The sequence below is a fragment of the Musca autumnalis genome, unplaced genomic scaffold, assembly GCF_047663935.1.
Source record: "Musca autumnalis isolate F117 unplaced genomic scaffold, ASM4766393v1 scaffold_3, whole genome shotgun sequence".
NCBI classification, from domain to species: Eukaryota; Metazoa; Arthropoda; class Insecta; order Diptera; family Muscidae; genus Musca; species Musca autumnalis.
The window spans coordinates 76,805,815-76,825,318 of record NW_027411866.1 but is presented as its reverse complement, the minus strand read 5'-3'; the positions used below and the strand labels follow the sequence as shown (position 1 = coordinate 76,825,318).

Genomic DNA, 19,504 nt, shown 5'->3' with positions numbered 1-19,504 from the left:
TGATGAAATTTGAAATGTGTGACGGAATTTGCTCTAAAAAAGATTTGCCAAATTAAATTGAAATCGGTTCAGATTTGGATATAGCTCCCACATATATTTTCGCCCGATTTCATTAGAGAAAATTCCGTCACACATTTCAAATTTCATCAATATTGGGCCTATATAGGCGAGGTTGGTTCACCTAACACAAAATTGTTCAGAAATTTTGATGAAATTTAGAAAATTTGACGAAATCTTGTCTAGAAAAAATGTCTCTAAATTCTATTGAAATCGTGATGGTGTAGAGTACCATATAGTCGGCCTCGCCCGACATTGATCCTTTCCTTACAGGTTTTCTGTTTCGGCGCCACCAATGTTCGGTTTTCTGTTTCGTTGGTTTAGCAGTGTTCGGTTCTTCGGGAAATCTCATCCCCTTTGCCGTTTTCGCAATTGTTTACAACAACAACAACAACCAAGCTATAGTGGATGAGGCGGAGACAAACGGAGCAAAATCATGGTCTGGGGATACTCTCTACCCCGGCACGAAGTATGAGGAGCATGCTTTCCGCTTCCAAAAATATACATAAATAAAGACGAACACCAACATGTACTTGCTGAGGTGACGACCCTTGAAAGAGATCATGTTTTCTGGGGTCAATCCGGTACATAGAATAGGACACATGATACTTTCTATAAAAACAACAACCTCAATTACCCACAATGCCATAGTATGTATGTATATTTGTTTTCCCTTCCATACGAAATCCATTAACTTCTTCGAACATTTGAAAATTCCCGAAAAATTCATGTTTTACTTATTGGACGAGAAGACTTGCTATTTTTGTTTTCAAATACCCAATATCTAATGATGATGATAAGACAAACACACACATATTTACATATCAAACAATCCCTCTTCTTTGCTTATTGGCCAAGTCGACAAACAAACAACATCTTGTCGATCGATGGCAATAAGAAAATATTGCCATTAACAGAGATATTTCCCAAAAATTATCCAAATTTTCACGTTAACGGAAATATTCTTATGGAAGACAGTTTTTTTTTTCAAATAATTTCTTATTTCCACGTCTGGGATTTGCCCGGCGAAGATTAGTGAAAATGAGTGGCGGCGAGAGAGGGAAAAACAACCACAGGTCATAAAACGATTAATTCACAAAACCAAAAGATCAACAAACAAATCGGTTTGACTGCAGGACACAAAAATACATAAATCTACCTAAACAGTGAAGGAAACACTTTCACTTAATGGTTGCGGCCTGAATATTGGCACACCACACTGAAAATCTTGCAACATGAGATGAGGGCAACTTCCGAATTTTCAGGTATTTTTAGGTGGCTGGCAGAAAGAGAGAGAAGGAAGTCCAAGTATTTGCTGTGTGTGTGAATGATATTTAGTTGGGAATTTACAAAAATCCCATTATATCGGAATTAACTTGGCAAAATATTTATGGCCAATTTGCCACAACAACAACTGCTACTAACCTAACATGACTAACGATGTAATAATTTGTGTGTGTGTGCGTTGTGTTGTTTTCTTTAATTATTTTCCTCTGGTAGGCAGACACTTCTGATCATCTCGATGTTGAAATCTTTTGTTAGCCAAATAAGCGCCGCCGACTGGTCATTTTTTCTTTCTTTTGTGTGTCCCTGTGTGTGTGAGTGAGAGCGTATCCTTGTCTGTTTGTATTGCATTTAACAAAATTAACAAACAATTAACACCCGATTATTCATACCTGCTTAGCAAAGGATTTACAGGGATTTGGTTTCGATTTATGAAGTGGGATTTTGCAAAAATTGACTTTTAAAGTAAGATAAGAGTGGCGGATGTCCGTTTTGTGAGCTGTTGTTCAAGATGATGATGATGGTCCAGACGGAAAGCCAGACACACAATGGCGAAAGTAAGTGTAATAGTGTCTGTCTACCTGGCATAATTTTTGCATCATTGTAATTTTCTTATAGGCGACTCTTAATATTCTCGAAATTCATCGTGCAATTGGGAATAAATGGTTTCTAAATTATTTGAGAACAGTAGGAGGAAAAAATCATTGAAATCAATCATTTAATGTTGTTGTAACAGTATTTGATATGTATGGACATTAGGGCGACCCAAAAATAGCTATGTATATATAGCCACAACAAAGGTTTTTCATCGATTGGACCATTATTGCAGCCTTTAGAGAATTTCCGTAAAAATGCACGTTTGGTCCCATAACAATTACTATGGAAATAAAGATAGCTCGGGTGCAACGGGTTAACGTTAACCGATAGCCATTTCATATATAAGATTTTTGGATCAAACGGAAAAAAATAGGGGTAGGAGTTTAAAAAAAAAATTTGGGTCAGTCTAATGTTCCTATGTTCGCTTTTCCGCTTAATCTTGTACTGGGTCTATCTCCAGTTGTAGGAATGTGGTAGCTTGTCCTACAGGAATTCAGACGGCTGCGCCATCCCGAGCGTGGCAGCTGACGCTCCTCAGCTGCGTTAGATGGGGGATGTCCTCGGAGAATCGCATTCACGCGTTAGTTGTTTATGGCATCTGCGACTGCACATGTGTGAATGCTATTTAAAACTGCTTGATAGGCTTGTTGATCTAGTTGTTCTCTCTTTCTAGATCATGAAGATACCTTCTGAAGTGCCTGGGTGGGGAGACATATCCACCATATGGTTGGTTGTCCTTCAAAAATATTCTTTAGAAATCCAGGATAATTGTCCTGGTTGTCTCTCAAAAATATTCTATAAAAAAATCTACGATTTTTGCCCTGGTTGTTCCTCAAAAATATTATTTGAAAAATACGCGATAATTGTCCTGGTTGTCCCTCAAAAATATTCTTTAAAAAATCCACGATTATTACCCTGCTTGTCCCTCAAATATATACTTTAGAAAATTATTGTCCTGGTTGTCCCTCAAAAACATTCTTTGAAAATCCACGATTATTGCCCTACGTGTCCCTGAAAATTATCTCACGGTAACATCCGAGGAAGTACTGCAACGAAAGCATGGCATAGTGTTGCTGTACTGGAAGAATCTTGTAGATGGTTCATTGAAGACATGAAGAGGCATCCTGTTGCTGTTTTCAGAGCGGCGTTTGACAGGTTGACAGGTTGGCAGTGCCACACCTGACTGCTGTACGGATCAGTAGAGCCAAACTCAACCGAGATAGGTCTGGTGCAATAGAAAAGCTGATCCCCCATCTCCACTTCTGGTGCGATAATTCCTTAGCAAGTTGTTACCATCACAACGCTGTACGCTGCAGCTGTTGTTAAGCTGGGTTCCCAAAACGCTGCTACCATGATATTATTCCGACACCTGAAATCCACTATTTCCTCGATATTACGTCGGAGTCCATTGCAATTAAATTGCAAAAAGCATGCATTTTCGGGGATTGGAACAACAACAGCTGGTTTTGGGTGCTGTGTATGCTAGGCCGGGGCGATTTGAAAACCTTAATGGGCCCTTCGCGTTTCTTATTCCAGGGATTGAACTGAGCAAAATAGTCCACTAGACCATAGGTCTACGGTGAAAATCGAGGCTCCCGATTTTGACTTTAAGTTTTTTATCCACGTTTTTTGGACATTTCGGCATATAACAGCCAAACCATTGAGATTTTCGAAAACAAGGACAAAAATTGTAGCCAAGACAGTAATTAACAACTCTCTAATACATCGCAAAAGCATTGGAACGCTCCTTCGGGCAGTTTTGGCCTTGAGAAGGTGCAAACTTTACGAAAAATGTCGACAAATGACACTGTGCTACAAAAGTTGACCAGAAAAATATTCAAGCGTTCTGATGCAAAATTATATCGTGTTGGGATTCATGGACAACGACAATGTCTTTAGTTCATTTGGGTTACTTCGTTTTATTTTTTATAACGGTAAAAGTAGTTTCTTACATTTTGAAATTTAAACGGACATATCTATTGATCCTTATACCTTTTAAAGGAGTAAATAATATCTTTCGAACAAGTTATTATTTTTTTTAAATCGGTTAACAAATGGCTAAATTATTGCAGTTTAAGTCTGAAAAACCCCACAAAAAACTATAACTGAATTTCTCATAATTTTCAAAAATATAACGTTTTTTGTTTTGTTCAATACTTATTTTGAAATTTGTGAGAAATTCAGCTATAGTTTTTTTGTGGGGTTTTCAGACTTATACCACTATAACTTAGCCATTTGTTAACCGATTTAAAAAAATAATAACTAGTTTGAAAGATATTATTTGCCCCTTTAAAAGGAATAAGGATCAATCAAGGAAATCCGTTGTGAAAAAAAGGCATTGTCGTTGTCCATGAATCTCAACACGATATAATTTTGCATCAGTGCAATCGCGTATTCTGAAGACGACGATGCCTCACTAGGGGCTGAGATATACCCACTACCGGCAACTATTGCATCTCACTGAAGTTTGAGTGTGGGGGATGCGGCTGTAACAAACTTATCACATATAAATTGGTCCTGACTTTTCCCACGTCCAGGCCTGCGCTCCCAAAACAGAAAAACGATACAAATTTTTTTATCTTCTTGTAGCAAGTGGAAAATGCTATTGACCGGCGAAATGAAAACGTTGACGATTTCAGTTTTAGTATCTCCGGAAGGGACTGAAGGAATACTACAAGTATTCATTTTTGTCTTTTCATAGTCGTGGGCTGATGATATACATATATACAATCATATTTCCGTTGGCCAAGTTACCCAACAAAAAAAGTCCTCCCAAAATCATGGATTTTGTAAGGGATTTTTGGCAGCCGTAACTACTCACAAACCCCCTTTCTTCCCCATTATTTTTACAAGGGCATGTCGCACTCAGTTTCTAGTTATTTTATGACCACTAGAATAACTAGTTATTCTGTGGCCACTAGAAGTTGAAAAGTAAGGTGAAAAAAATTCTATTTTTAGAACTGTTGTTGTAGAGAATTTGTTTTTAATTTCATCACACTTCTTACTTTTATGTTACTTTATTTTATTTCGCTGTCTGCCCGAATTGAACCAACGAAACCTCTGATTTCTAGCCAAAGACTCTACACACTGTGCCACGCACACGAATATTAAGGGTTGCTTAAGAACTTAAATGTGCAGTGCACATGTGCACCACGAATTGTTATTTTTTAATTAACAAAAACTCGCGTGCCGACGTGAGCGTTGAACACACAACCCTAGGATTTATAGTCGGACACACACACACACACTGTGCCACCGTCCTCATTACTTAGTGAGGAGTAAAGTAAGTAGGTTTGCCTTGTAAATTTTTTAATAAGTAACCCATTACTTTTCAGATTACTTGTAATGCGAAAAGAAGCTTGTTTACATAACTTTGTAATGGGTTACGTAATGACTAACGGATCCGAATTTTTGCTGGGTAATGTTTTCTACAGTTAAAAAGTTCATGTAAGGACTTGAAAATTGAAATTTTTACAAATGTAATCGTTTTTGTTCAACTCTTAATTGTTGTTTTTGTTGTAATTTATTGTTACCATTAGTTGAACATAATTGTTGAAGCTTTTTGTTACGCTTCAATTTTATACTGTGGGAGATTTTGCTGAGGAAAACAATAGACATTTTACTTTCATTTGGGTGTGGAGGGTGTTTGTTGTTACAGAATGCGGAGCAACAAAATAGGCAAGCTTTTGCGTAAAATTATATTTGCTATTAACAATGTCTAAATACATACATATATACATATGTTTGTTTTGACAGTGGCGTAGCAAAATGAAAATAATTAAAAATGTGAAAACAATTTAAATATCCGGTGCTTGATGTCCAAGTGCTAAATATTTTGGGTAATTTGATGATTAAGAAACACTATGTGGCAATGAAGATACCTCAGAACCAATTCCAAAACACAGTTTTGAGTGTACACCACCTTATCAAGGTGAGTTCTGAGCACAAATAAGGAAGCAGGTGCTGATTTACTACAAGCCGATGAGGTAGGATTGTTGCCATTAAGAAACGCTTCAATAAATTACCGTAGCATTTACATGTAGTGAGTTATTTTATTTTTTCTCCGGTACTAAATTCTAGTGAAAATCCAACTTTAAGGGAACAACAGCAACCAGGTTTCGTATTCACAGAAAGATGTCCGAGAGTGTCCTCTTTCAGTCCATATATACTTTTGTACCCGTCACGTTACGTCCGCTTAACACTTTTTTAAATTTATTGAAATTGCATGCGTAAAAATATGTGTTTCTTCTATACCGTTTCCCATATTAATTACAGTTTTTTACACAAATCAACAGTTTTTAAGTATGAATGAATTTTATGAAAACCAAAAGAGTATTTTCTTTAATTTCTGAACAAATTTTAAATTTTTTGAAAAAAAAATTTTGAAATAGTTTTAACTTTTTTTTTCAAATTTTTGTTTGTTTTTTTATTTATTATTTTTTATTGACCATTTTTAATATATCAAAAGGTATAAAAAACCCAAAAACACACATATTTTAATGAAAAATAGTAAACAAAACTCAAAAATTTAACTTTGACCTTGAATTCCTCTGCACCTACTGATCGCTCTGTACTCGTCGGAAAGCTGATTGTGCTATCTATCGAACAAAAAAAAAAAATAAAAATAGGAAAATATCTCAATCCGTTCAAAAGTTACAAAATTTTTGAATTTTGAATCTGAACCACTGTGCGCCGTGCGAAACTTAATATAGCCTCCATACTATAGTGTCGGGTATTAAAACGACCACACACCTATGTATATGATTTACTGCTACAACAACAACTACGATGAACCACAATTGAATTGTCATGCTTAAGTGTTCCATACGCCTATTTTGACATTTTGAGATAAAGGTACCTTACAAGGTTTTGAACCATGCTATTTCAGATTTATGATTTATAGTTTATGAGTTATTCAGATGCCAGTATGTTCCATATCCCCCTTGTGACCCAAAAAATCTTGTCGTTTTGTTCCATATCCATAAAGCCTGGCATATGGAACAAAACAACTTTGAACTTTTTAGTTCCATATCCATGTCGTTTGGCGTATGGAACAAAAAGAGACAAAAACGAATTGTTCCGCACCAAAAATCCATGTGACACAAAATGCCAAAAACATGAAAAAAAGATTCCATGGAACAATTCAGCAAATTTTTGCAATAATATAAATTGACCATAACTTCTAGACTATCACAGATATCTGACTAAAATAGACTACTGATATATTCTATGAGTTTAGCTCTTAAAGTATTGGATTATTGCACAATTTTTATCCTGTATGGCCTTAAACATTAACTTGAGTTTTTCTCGAATCAGGCAAATGGCGTATGGAACACTTAAGCATGACACCGACGATAAGGCGATTTTTGCTGTTTTAAAAGGAAAACCTCAGATATGTATGTACGAGTGTTAATAATTCTTACATACATACATATCGTCTCCTGAAATGCCCAAAGACGCAACCCTCAAAGGGTTACGTTGAGGGTTACATTTTTGGGCATTTCAGGTGACGATATGTATGTATTTAAATATTAAAGTTTTCCTCCCAAGACAATGTTATAACTTACGCCCCTGGAACATGACGATTTTGTTGGCACTGCAATTAATTTAATAATTTCTAAAATTAATTGTAAAATGTAGCGTTTTAAGTGTTTGGCTTTTTGAACTTGACACAAGTGATTCAATGAATGAATGAATATCCAAACATTTAAAGTCAGTCAGTCAGCCAGCCAAGCCAGTTAGTCGGTCCGACAGTTAACAGGCAACGAAGTTGTGCTGCAGTAACGCTGCTGTTTGTCAGAAATATGATTTCTATTGTTATTGTTTCTTTTTTGTTGTTGAAAAAAGGAAATTAATGTAAAACAAGAAATGACATGCAATGCTTAAGCGGATAAAGAATAGGCATTGAAGGTGGTTATAGTGTGAAGAAGATGGGTGATTGGGTGCATGGTTGTGGGTGGGGTGCTTCAATGCCGAGGTAATGGTTTCTAAGTTTGCAACAACAAATATTAAAGTGTTAAACAGCAAAAGAAAGAATTATACATGTTATTATTTGCCATAGGTTATTTGAATGCTACGGTGCTCTTGAACCAACTTTAAATGAAAGGGCTTACACCTGGGAAGTTTTTGCAGATTCTGTAACTACAATGTTCATAGATGAGAAAATAAAAAAAAAAACAAAAAAAAAAAAAAATCGCCGGAGAGCTTTTTAACAAATCGCAGTCAAAATTCACATTTTTAGGGTTTTTTAGGGTTTCACGATTTTGCTGGGAAATCGCAAGCCCTATCTAAATGGAACTAAAAAAATGTTGTAGCAGTGAAAATTCTCTACATGATTGTCCTTTGCACAATGCACAGTGGCCAAATTTCCGAAAAACCTGGCCAAAAATCCAAAAACTATTATATCAATTTAAACTAAATAGTGTAAAATATTGTTTATATGATCCCACTGCGTGTAGTTATGAAAAAATACGCTTCTTGTTTAACAAGTAGGCATAGGCATAAAAGCAGGTCAAAGTGACCCTATTTGGAAAAAAAAAATTTTCTCATAATTTAAGTTGTTTTTTTTTTAAATATTATAATAGCCAAAATAAACAACGGGTTTAAAATATTTTTTGTTTGTAATTGTAATGAAACGTATTTGAAACGAATTTAAAATGTTTAGTGTCGCCAACGAAGTCCGCGTTTTTTAATAATTGATGTCCATATTTGTTTATTTTTCTCAAGGTCAATTTTCACAATAAATGATGAAAAAGTTGGTGTTTCGGTAAAATTTAGAGTTTTGATGTATTCTAGGACCTATAGTAAAATTTTATGGCGAACAAGAATATTTTGATCTGATACGATCATATTTTATAGGAAATTTTAAAGATTTGTGGAAAAAGGGACCCAAAAAGACCCTTTTATGACTCACACGAGGGTTAATTTGCATTGACTGTATCGCCTCCTTATAAAGCAATGTAATGACTGCTACTTCCCAACTTAAGCTGAAATATCTCAAAAAATTACATAAGCCAATCTTGTAGAGAATTTTCACAGCTATAAGATTTTCTCTAGTCCTATTTCGATAAACAAACAAATCGTGTAAACCTAAAAAAAACCTAAGAATGTGACCTGAACTTCTATATCTCAAAAATGATAAAACCTACGAACAAATCACATATCAATCTTCTATAGAATTTTCCCAGCTACAACATGTTCTTTAGCCCCATTTCTTTAGGACTTGCGGTTTCCAAGAAAAATCGCGAAAACTTTAAAATGTGAACTTTGATCGCGATTTAATTAAAAATCCCTCCAACGGATTTTTCTTGTTTTTGGATTTTTCCGCAAAAACTTCCTTTTATTTAAAGTTAGTTAAGGTGGTAAAATCTACGAAAATATCATAAAGAGAGAATTTTCACTCCTCTCCGCCGATTTTTTCTTGTTTTTTTTATTTTTCTCATCTATGAACACTGTAGTTTCAGAATCCGCAAAAACTTCCCAGGTGTAAGCTCCTTTCATTTAAAGTTGGTTCAAGAGCACCGTGCGGTACCTCCGATTTTCGGTATTTTTTAGTATTTTTTGGGGCTACTAAACTTTTCCCAAAAATTTGTCAGTATATAGTCAACAAATATTTGTCAGTATATAGTCAACAAAAATTTGTCAGTATAGGTGCACCTTTCGATATAGTCCCCATATAACTGTACCTCCCGATTTTCGGTATTTTGAAGATTTTAGCCACATTACCTAAGCGAATTTTCTGAATCATGGTATTTGTGTCTTCTTTGGGGCTTCAACACTATCCGCCAGAAATTTGTCAATATAGATGCACATTTCGATATAGCCCCCATATAACTGTACCTCCCGATTTTCATTATTTTGAAGGCTTAAACCACATTTTCTCACCGAAATGTCTGGTATTTGATATTTAGTCTTCTTTGCGACCACAACACTTCTGTCTAGTATAGTTCCACGTTTTGATACGGCCCCCACAGAACGGTACCTCTCGATTTTCGGTATTTTAAAGGCTTCAGCCACATTTTATTCCCGAAATGTCTGAAATTTAATATATAGTCTTTTTTGGGGCTATTAAACTTTCCCCCAAAAAATTGTCAGTATAGTTCCACGTTTTGATATGGCCCCCATAGAACAGTACCTCTCGATTTTCGGCATTTTAAAGGTTTACACACATTTTCTCACCGAAATGTCGGAAATTTGATATTTGGGTCTACCACACTAACCCCCAGAAATCTGTCGGTGTAGGTGCACGTTTTGATATGGCCCCCATAGAACTGTACCTTCCGATTTTCGGTATTTTGATGGTTTTAGCCAAATTATCTCAGCGAAATGTCTGAAATTTGATATTTAGTCTTCGTTGGGGTTATACAATTTTCCACCTGAAATTTGTCAGTATAGGTCCACGTCATTTAGCCCCCATAGACCGGTACCTCCCGATATTCGGTATTTTGAAGCTTTTAGACGTATTCTCTAACCGAAATAACTGAAATTTGGTATTTCGTCTCTGTTATGGGTATACAACTTTCCATCAGAAATTTGTCGGTATAGGTCCACGTCTTCGTGTATGGATAGAACTGATATGGGCCCATAGAACGGTTTTTATTTGTCTTATCTATGAACATTGTGGTTTCAAAATCCGCAAAAATATCCCTGGTGTAAGCTCCTTACATTTAAAGTTGGTTCAAGAGCACCGTGATGTTTGTTGTGCATCAAAGTTTGTCACACAACAAAATATTTGGTTTCCAAATCAACAAGTATAATACATATGAGATCAACAACATATCCGCCTTGCAGTTCTTTACAGCACTTAATAACATTTATGCGGAAATATAAAAATGGGCTCTATTAAAAAAGTAAATAGGTAGATACATGTCATTATTAAGCTGAACCACGGCTTAATTGGGCATTTAAAATAATTTCCAATTTCCCTATGATGCTTTCAAACCAAAGTTAATGGATTTACCAAAAAAATTCTATTCTTTAGAAAAATATTTAGTCGATTCTATTTATTTAGTCAATTCTATTTCAAAACAAAAATTGTCCACCATAGCAAAAATGTTGTAATAATAAAAACGATTTTGGTTTCGATTCTTTTATTTGATAAATAAGCAAAGGAATTGACATTTGAAACCCAGTGGGTTCGTTAAATCCGTACTATTGAGCCATAACTCCTTTAAATATATGTAGTTTCTCAATATAGTGTATAGCAGAGTCCACTTGTATCCTCAATATTTGTTTTCTTTGATATTGTGGAATGGGATTACATTACTTTTTGAACAAGTTTTATAACAGCTGATTGCTATGCTACTTAAATGTATTAAACTCCTTTCAATTTAGTCACGTTAGAAATTCATTTCAGATCCAATATGTTGTGTGTTCAGTGTGTGGTGTTCGAATCGTCTTCGTCGTCATTGAAATCGAAACGGTTTCAATTTCAATTTCGTTTAGTGATTTGTTTTTGCTGCATAATAATATTGTATTATTTTTGTTTTGTGTATTTATTTTTTTTTACAATTTCGTTCAATTAGACTTCTGTTCTAACAATGTTCTTCAGAGTCTAATTTATGTGTGCGTTTTAAAATTTTAATAGATATTTAACACGGGCTCATGAATACGTTACATTGTAAATAAAATTTAAGACGCACAAAACTATTTCAAATTAAACAATCTGATTACCCAGCGTGTTGACCATTTTAAAGTCGAGGTAGAACTTGTATATGTCATGGACATATAACAATATTTTCAGGTATTGAAAACGGATAGAGATATTTTTATAACTTTTTTGTTCGACAGATAACACCATCAGCTTTCCAATGCATCAAAAACGAAATTAGATTAAGTAGTTCCAGAGGAATACAAGTCAAAATAAATGTTGAGTTTCTTCGTATATTCCATCAAAATATGAGTGTTTATGAGTTTTTCATGTCTGTTCCAGAAGTGCAACAACTGCAAATATTTACTATTTTTTTCGATATTCTAAAGGAAAAACGGTTAACGTAGTAAAAATTTGCGGATTCTTGCAGGTTCTGGAAGAGACCACATATGCTCCAATATATTAACCATAAATAATTAAAATGTTTCTACAACCTTTTTTCAAAAAATTAAAATTTTTTTACTAATTAAGAAATTTCTCTTTGGGTTTTTATAAAACCTATAACACATATATTTAAAAATGTCAATTTGTATAAGTAAGCTATAATTAACATGGGAACCGGTATGGAAAATACACACATTTTTACCAATGTAATTTCTATAAAGTTATAAAAGTGTCAAAAGGACGGACGGGTAGAAAGAGGACACTCTAACGAAAACGAAACTTTGTTCCATGCTGTTTCTTAAATGTTCTAGTCTACATAAGCTGGAACTTCACTAGTACCTGAAAAAAAAAATAAATAGCTTACTTCATATAAACGCTACGGTAATTACACTGCGACACAAAATGGGGGTGAACATCTGGGGCAGAGATAATTCCTTTTGGGGATAAAAGCGCTTGGTGAGTATATTAAGAATTCCGAAGGACAGATCCGCCGGGAGTCGAACTTCCGTGTTATGCCTGTAAGGCCAAAACAGGGTAAATGTCAAAAATGACTATGAAAACGCGACAAAATCGATTAGTTGTCAATGAGAGACGTACCTAAAATTTTCTGAGCGACATCTTTGGAAGCTGAAAAACGTCATCTTGTGGTACTTTTATAGCGGTTCTTAAAAAAAAGGGACGGTAAGGACATTGAAGGAAGCGAGTCTTCATTCGATTTGACTGAAGACATGTCATTCCATATATAAACTAAAACAACAGTTAACAAAGATATAACGCTGATTTCAGATGCCTTACAGGGTCTTCAGCAGAAACTTCATCACGGGATTCTTAATATACTTCGGGATATTTAATATATTCCTTTTATCCCCAAAAGGAATTATCTCTGCCCCAAAATTTCGGTTCACAGTGTTATTAAATGCAACAATCCTCCTACTTAACAAAAAAAAAAAAAGAATGAACACAATACCTGCTATAGTTTCATAGAAAAAGCTATATTTTCTCCAGAAATATCCAAAAATTACTTATTTCCAAAATGGGAAAATAGTCGTCTTTAGGAGTACGCCACTCACCCAAATTCCAATATTATGACCTAATTTTTTGGTTTTCTTAGTTTCAATATGATTACTACGAATCTCATATAGAAGTTAACAGTCGGTAACGACAGAAATCGATTTCTGAACCAATGTGCGGCGTAAAAAAGCGATAAATGTTAGTGCCGGCCGAACTTTTTTTACCCTCCATCGCGAACTGTATTGAAACAAATAATAACAATTAATTTCCTTTCGAGTATGAAAGTACTAAGCTCTTCCTACACGTTAAGGCCTATTCCTAGGAAAATCCCTATATATTGACCATTTTCAACGTGGAGGTTTTCTATTCAATTAAAGTCCAAACTACCGACTTAAATTTACTTCAGAAGTAAAATGTAACAAAAACCTAAAAGAGCTTTCATGGGACTTCACTGTTGTTCTTTCCAAAAATGGACCCATATTTACAACTTTCCGAAATTAGCTTTCGAATCCTCTGACAAAACGCAAAACCAAATTGTAGCAATCTCTGTTCGAAAATTTGAAAATAAAAACTCGAAATACTTTAAATTGGCAATACCGGTTTGTGATGCTATAATAAAACTTGGATATACATACGGAAAAAAACCAAAATTCCTTTGCAATTCCATTTAAAAATTCTTTTTTGCGAGCACATCTGCTATATTTGGTATAGAGGTTAAGGAAAAAATCTGGTTTCAAATTTGTTCGCGTTCACAAAATTGGACGATGCGCGCAAAATTTTTAGCGGTTTTATTTATTTATTACATTAACTAGTAGTAAATACAAAGTTAATAAAAGAAGGTAACTTTGCGTGCAAATGTTATAGCGGTTTTTATTCTCATTTAAAGAAAAAATATTTAAAAATATATTATTTGTTGTTATGAGTAAATTTATGGATAAATCGTTAACAGCATTCCATATCTGTTCGTAGATGTTTATATATTTACTAAAGTTATTATTATTTTCGCGGAAAATCAGCAAACAACAAAAAAATCTTGAAGTAAATACAAATTATCCTGTCCCAGATTCCGTAAAAATCCTCAAAAAATAAATTAAAAAATATATGCGGAATCAAGACAATGTGTAAAAAAATATGAAACCAAATTTATAGAGATTGGGTACATAAATTGCATATTATAGCTACAACAAAAGAGAAAAACTTATTGTTGGAAAATATTGTTGCAAATATATTTTTTGTTTGATTTGAAAAATTAGAAAAAAATATTTGGGAGATCTCCGACTATTTCCCTAAAATCCCATACAAAATTAATGTAAACTGCTAAAACTTCATCAAGAAATATGGTTTACCATCGCGAGAGCTTAATTGCTTACTGTGATAACTCATAAGGATGGAAATTAAGAGTAATATTGAAATTACAATCATTCAAAAAATGTGAAAATTAAAAAGTATATTAATCGCGAATTAGTTAAAATCAGTTGATGCGCATCAGTTTTTGGATACAGCGAATTAATCTCTTTCAATATCTATGCATATTTCGATGCTTCACTTAGCGTCCAAAGTGTGCCGCGACACAATGCATAAAACTTTAAAGTGGATAAAAGTCGCGCAATGTGCATACGATTTTGATGCGCATACGGTTTCAGTATCACCCATCAAAAATACGTAAAAGTACACTAATTTCAAATAGATTCTTCAAGATCCGCGAATGTGCCTCCACATTCTATTTTGGGTAAGATATTACTCGTGTATGTCTGTTAGTTATGACAATATTATAATCGCGTATAAAGGATTCCATTTATGTAAATTTTTTTAAAGAAAATCGCGGTTTATTACGCGTATTTGTCAAAATATATTTTTGCTGATTTTCCTATTTTCAAGGTATCTATATCCGCGATTTTAGTGGATGGGTTCGATCGCGGAAGGGCTCATTAGATCCGTCGTGTTAAAAAAGTAAGGGGGGGGGGGGGGGGGGGGCGTGTGTTTTCAAAGGAAATTGAATGACACTTGTAAATTTTACACGCAAAAAATAGGTTTAAGAAAATTTATGCACCAAATGTTGGTCTTTAGACTCCAATTATTAGGATGCTGTATGGAGCACACTCATGAGATATACATTAAACGATGTAAAATCACGAGTTCCTTAATCGTATTATGAGTTTGAAATATTAACTTGTTGCGCGTCCGGATTATTAAAAAAATTAAAAAAATCCCGAAATTCCGGCTTCAAAATGTCAACATCAATTTTGGATGGATGCAGTGGCTATATCAAAAAATCATACACTAGTATTATGTTCCTCGTGGAAAATTTAAGGTTAACCCAGAAATCGGAAGGGAACATAAAAAAGTTGCTGGCTTCAACCCATTTTTACTAATTTTTCTACATTGATGCCAACACAGATTCCGCCTAAATTATTTTTAATGTTCGACATTATGGGATCCCTCCTAAAACACTTCATTTTAAAGAATTTCAGTCATACTATATAAAATATGTTAGCAGTTCGCGGATTCTGAAAGGGTGAAACTCGGATTCATCGATTGCGAAACATTTTTGGTTTTTACCATATATAGATAGTTATCTGCCAGTAAGTTTTCTACCTTCTGGGAACACAAAATTTCCAATCAACAGTCGGTAGGAAAATGTGCCTAAAATTTAAAAAAAAACGTACATTTGGCGATAGCCTTATATGGGGAGTATACCAAAACGTGGACCTAAACTGTCTGATTTTGTGCAAGGGATATTTTGGACCTACTATAATGTTGTGTATTCAAAATACCGAAAATCGACAGTACTGTTCTGTGGAGGCTGTATCAAAACGTAGACCTGAATTGCAAAATTTCTGGAGGAAAGTATTGTAACTCTAACGAAGACTTAATGTCAAATTTCAGCCAATTCGCCGAGATAATTTGGCTAAAACCTTCAAAATATCGAATATCGGGAGATACCGTTCTATGGGGGCTATATGAAAACGTGGACCTATACTTACAAATTTCTGGGGGAAAATTCTATAGACATATAGAAGACAAAATGCCGAATTTCAGCCATTTCGCTGAGATAATGTGTCTAAAGGATAAAAAATTATGTATGTAGGGAGTTTTCAGAATTTTGGACGCATGAAAGTTGTTTCGGTGGAGGTACCTGAAGAAATGTATCTTACTTTGGTATACGGGACCACAAGGAGTGGCTTCATTTGAAAAGGATCCTGGAATAGACCCTATACTGCGCTTTAACAATAATGTTGGAACTTTTGTGGGGAGGTATCTTAGCGTCCATTTTCGAACATAAACTAAATTTGGACCAAATATTACAAGATCCAATGTTTGGACCACATTGGTTGCTCCGTTCATGATATATCGGGCTTTCCATTTTTGTGAAAAATTTTAAACTTTAAATTTTTTCCGGAAAGAGTGGACCGGAAAAACCATCTTCTAAGTTTCACAGAACTATTACGATATGCAAAGTTCGGACCAACGCAGTATCCGGTTCGAAAGTTTTCGTGCACACCAGCCGCTAGACACTGAGGCCGTAGGCGGTATTTACAGCTTTCGGGCCGTTTTCCCACAAAACTTGTACCATCGTAATAGGGGGTCCGAGAACAACATGTTGCAAAAGAATCAAAACGATTCCAGAAGAGGTCTTAAACTGTACTGAACTGAATTTTTGTGTGGGAGGTACCCTAAGTAGTTGACCAATATAGTCAATATTCCAAGATGATCTATGTTTGGTAGAAATATTACGATCAAATAGGATACTTCCTTCGAGAGTTATCGTGCGCACTATTTATGAGGGAGGAACGGGAAAGGGTGGACCGATATGGTCCATCTTCGAACTTGATCTATGTTTGGACCAAATATTACGAGGGCCAAGTTTCGGTTGATCCGTTCAAGACTTATCGTGCGCTCCAGCCAGTCAAACAGAGAGACGGACGTATATTGCCAAATCGACTCCAAATTGTCAGAAACGGACTTCGTCCAAGTCTTTTTGGGGTCTAAAACCATTAATTCGGTGAAGCCCATTTTGGTTGTATCAAACTGTATAAGCATCTAAATCCTAAAGGCTGAGGGTACAAAAAACATACTAATAAACTAAACAACACGGCTGAATCCCCTAGGCGTTATGTCCCTATTGAAATGCGGTCATAATTCCCAAAAATGGATTGAAAGTTGTGCCCTTGGAGTTTTATGTCACAGTATCGGATAAAAGACTAGATTATTGTGATCCCTAAATCCTTCAACACCATTTCCCAACCCAGCCGAGGATAAACAATACAAATATATATTATAAATACGAGAGGCTAGAAATATCTTATACCCTGATCTGGGCATACAAATTATTATATGTAATATTGATGCCAAAATTGAAAAAGATAATAACTCTTTAGCCCAGATATCAGAAAATGTAGCCTCAGAAAACGGAATGAGGTTGATATACTAGTAGCTCCACATATGACCAGATCTAATAACGGATACACTACCGAAATCCTTTTCCCAATAAGCACAAGTAAAAAAGAGACAGTCAAATTTGCCTACAGCTAAATTCCCATAGTCTATGGCGGCACAAAAAACAGCAACATATGTAAGTGTTGGACCTAAAGGTAATATAATTTGAAAGAGCATTTTCGTAGGCGACAAAAGAAGTTTTAAAAGTTTCAAGCGTAAATTTGTACACCTTTATGGCGTAGTTATCATGAACAGTGGGCATTTTACTCCACTAACAATCCGAATGGAACATTCGCGCCATTATCGGGAGAAGTATGGATAATAAAATTTTAGATACGAGAAGTGTATAAAGGTGTGACCCTAAATAGTGGGAAATTTCGGGGCCAATATCTCAAGCAGACATCCCATAGCAACAGGCTGGGATTCGAACCTGGGTCACCGACAACCAGGTGGCACGGTTGCCGACGTCTCAGCGTTCTAAGGCACCATCAACTTGTCAAAACTTCTGATGACAAATATTGATGATCAAATCTTCCGATACAGAAGGACAAATACAAATGAAGGCGGAAAAACTGCCATAGTATTTGTTGTAATGCATCGAAAAATAGGGTTACCAGCCAAGTCGGACTACAGGAAAAGTTTGGAATTACTTACGTACCTACGATTTCGACTGATTTACGTATAAATTCTAGTTTCCAAGCTTAGGTTTCGTGGGTCCACTAAAATAACATTCTAATATACCTTATGATCGGACTTAACCACCCGATTATTTTACCAATTATTTTTGAACTTTTGTGGAGAAGGTACCGGAAGGAGTAGACTGATAAGCTACACCTTCGAAATAATACGATAAGTAACTGCACATGGTGGCCGTAGGGATTTTTAACGGTATTTTGGTCACTTTCTCAGGAAGTATGGAATTGCACCTAAAAAAATGTGTACCTTCGTAAAGGCATCGGGCACAACCAGTTGCAAAAAAAAAATCAAAACGATTCGACAGGAGATCTTAAACTACACTGAACTGAAATTTTGGGGGAGGTACCCGAAAGAGTGAACCGATATCGTCCATCTTTGAACTTGAACTAAGTTTGGACAAAATATTACTATTTTTGGACCCAATCGGTTGATTCGTTCCAGAGTTATCGTGCGCTCCAGCCAGACAGACGGACGGACATTGCTAGATCGCTTCCAAATTGTCTGAAACGTATTTCGTCCAAACATATTTGGGTTCTTTCGAGGAGGCACATTTTGGCCTTGTGAAATATAATATAAACATAATCACACCTATACTATGTGTGTATTTATAATGATAGGATAATCTCTTACCTGGTTCAAATTGCTCTGAATAGATTTCTTCCGAAATATTCATAAATGTATCCCATGTTGGGTTGCAATTGGTTTCTGCACAATTAATGACACTGCCAGGTGCTCGAATCTCAAATATTGATAGACCAAGCCACCTCTACAAGAAAAAAGAAGATTTGAAACATTTGTATGATTTAAGAACTGTCCTTCGACTTGAATAAAGAGCCCCTTCAAACTTCATCCGAAGATGATGAAAGCTTCCATTATACCCTTAAATTCTTTTAATTTATTTACCAATAACATATGTATGTATGTTTACTCCAACTAAAACGATTCTAACACCAATTATTCTTATAATTCGTTGTTGTGTAGAAGAATTCTGAAGTTTTCTTCTTCTCAAAAATTATTTTCAAACTAAGGAGATGTCTTTGATTTAATTGATGGTAAAAGAGACAATTGTCTATTTCAAAATTTCAAAGGTAACTGAGTCGGCAAAAATATTTGTTATCACATCCCGACAGTTGAGGAAAACTTTTATAAATAACTGATGATGTTACTGCTGCTGGCTGTAGCTTTTAGTAACTAAAGATGATGATGTTTCTGCTGTTGCCAATAAAGAAGATAATGCGGAGATGCGCTGTGTAGAGTTGTCAAAGATGTTGTTTAATATCTCACGCCGCCACAATGATTGAATTATTGTGGCGGAGATGTTATAATTCATTGATGTCCAACCTACAATATTACAGTGTATTAATCATTTTTTAATTTTAAGGGTAGGTT

General features: G+C 35.1%; 1 protein-coding gene across 1 annotated transcript in view; it reads right to left on the bottom strand.

Moving 5' to 3' along the window:
- peb (zinc finger protein pebbled) overlaps nucleotides 1-19,191 on the bottom strand; it is a 53,327-nt gene extending 34,136 nt beyond the window's left edge. The window contains exons 1-2 of the mRNA XM_073971842.1: nucleotides 19,019-19,191; nucleotides 18,746-18,881 (exon numbers count right to left, since the gene is read on the bottom strand). The gene's annotated coding sequence lies outside the window, so the exon portion shown is untranslated. The remainder of the gene's footprint in view (nucleotides 1-18,745; nucleotides 18,882-19,018) is intronic.
- Between the last annotated feature and the right edge of the window lie 313 nt (nucleotides 19,192-19,504).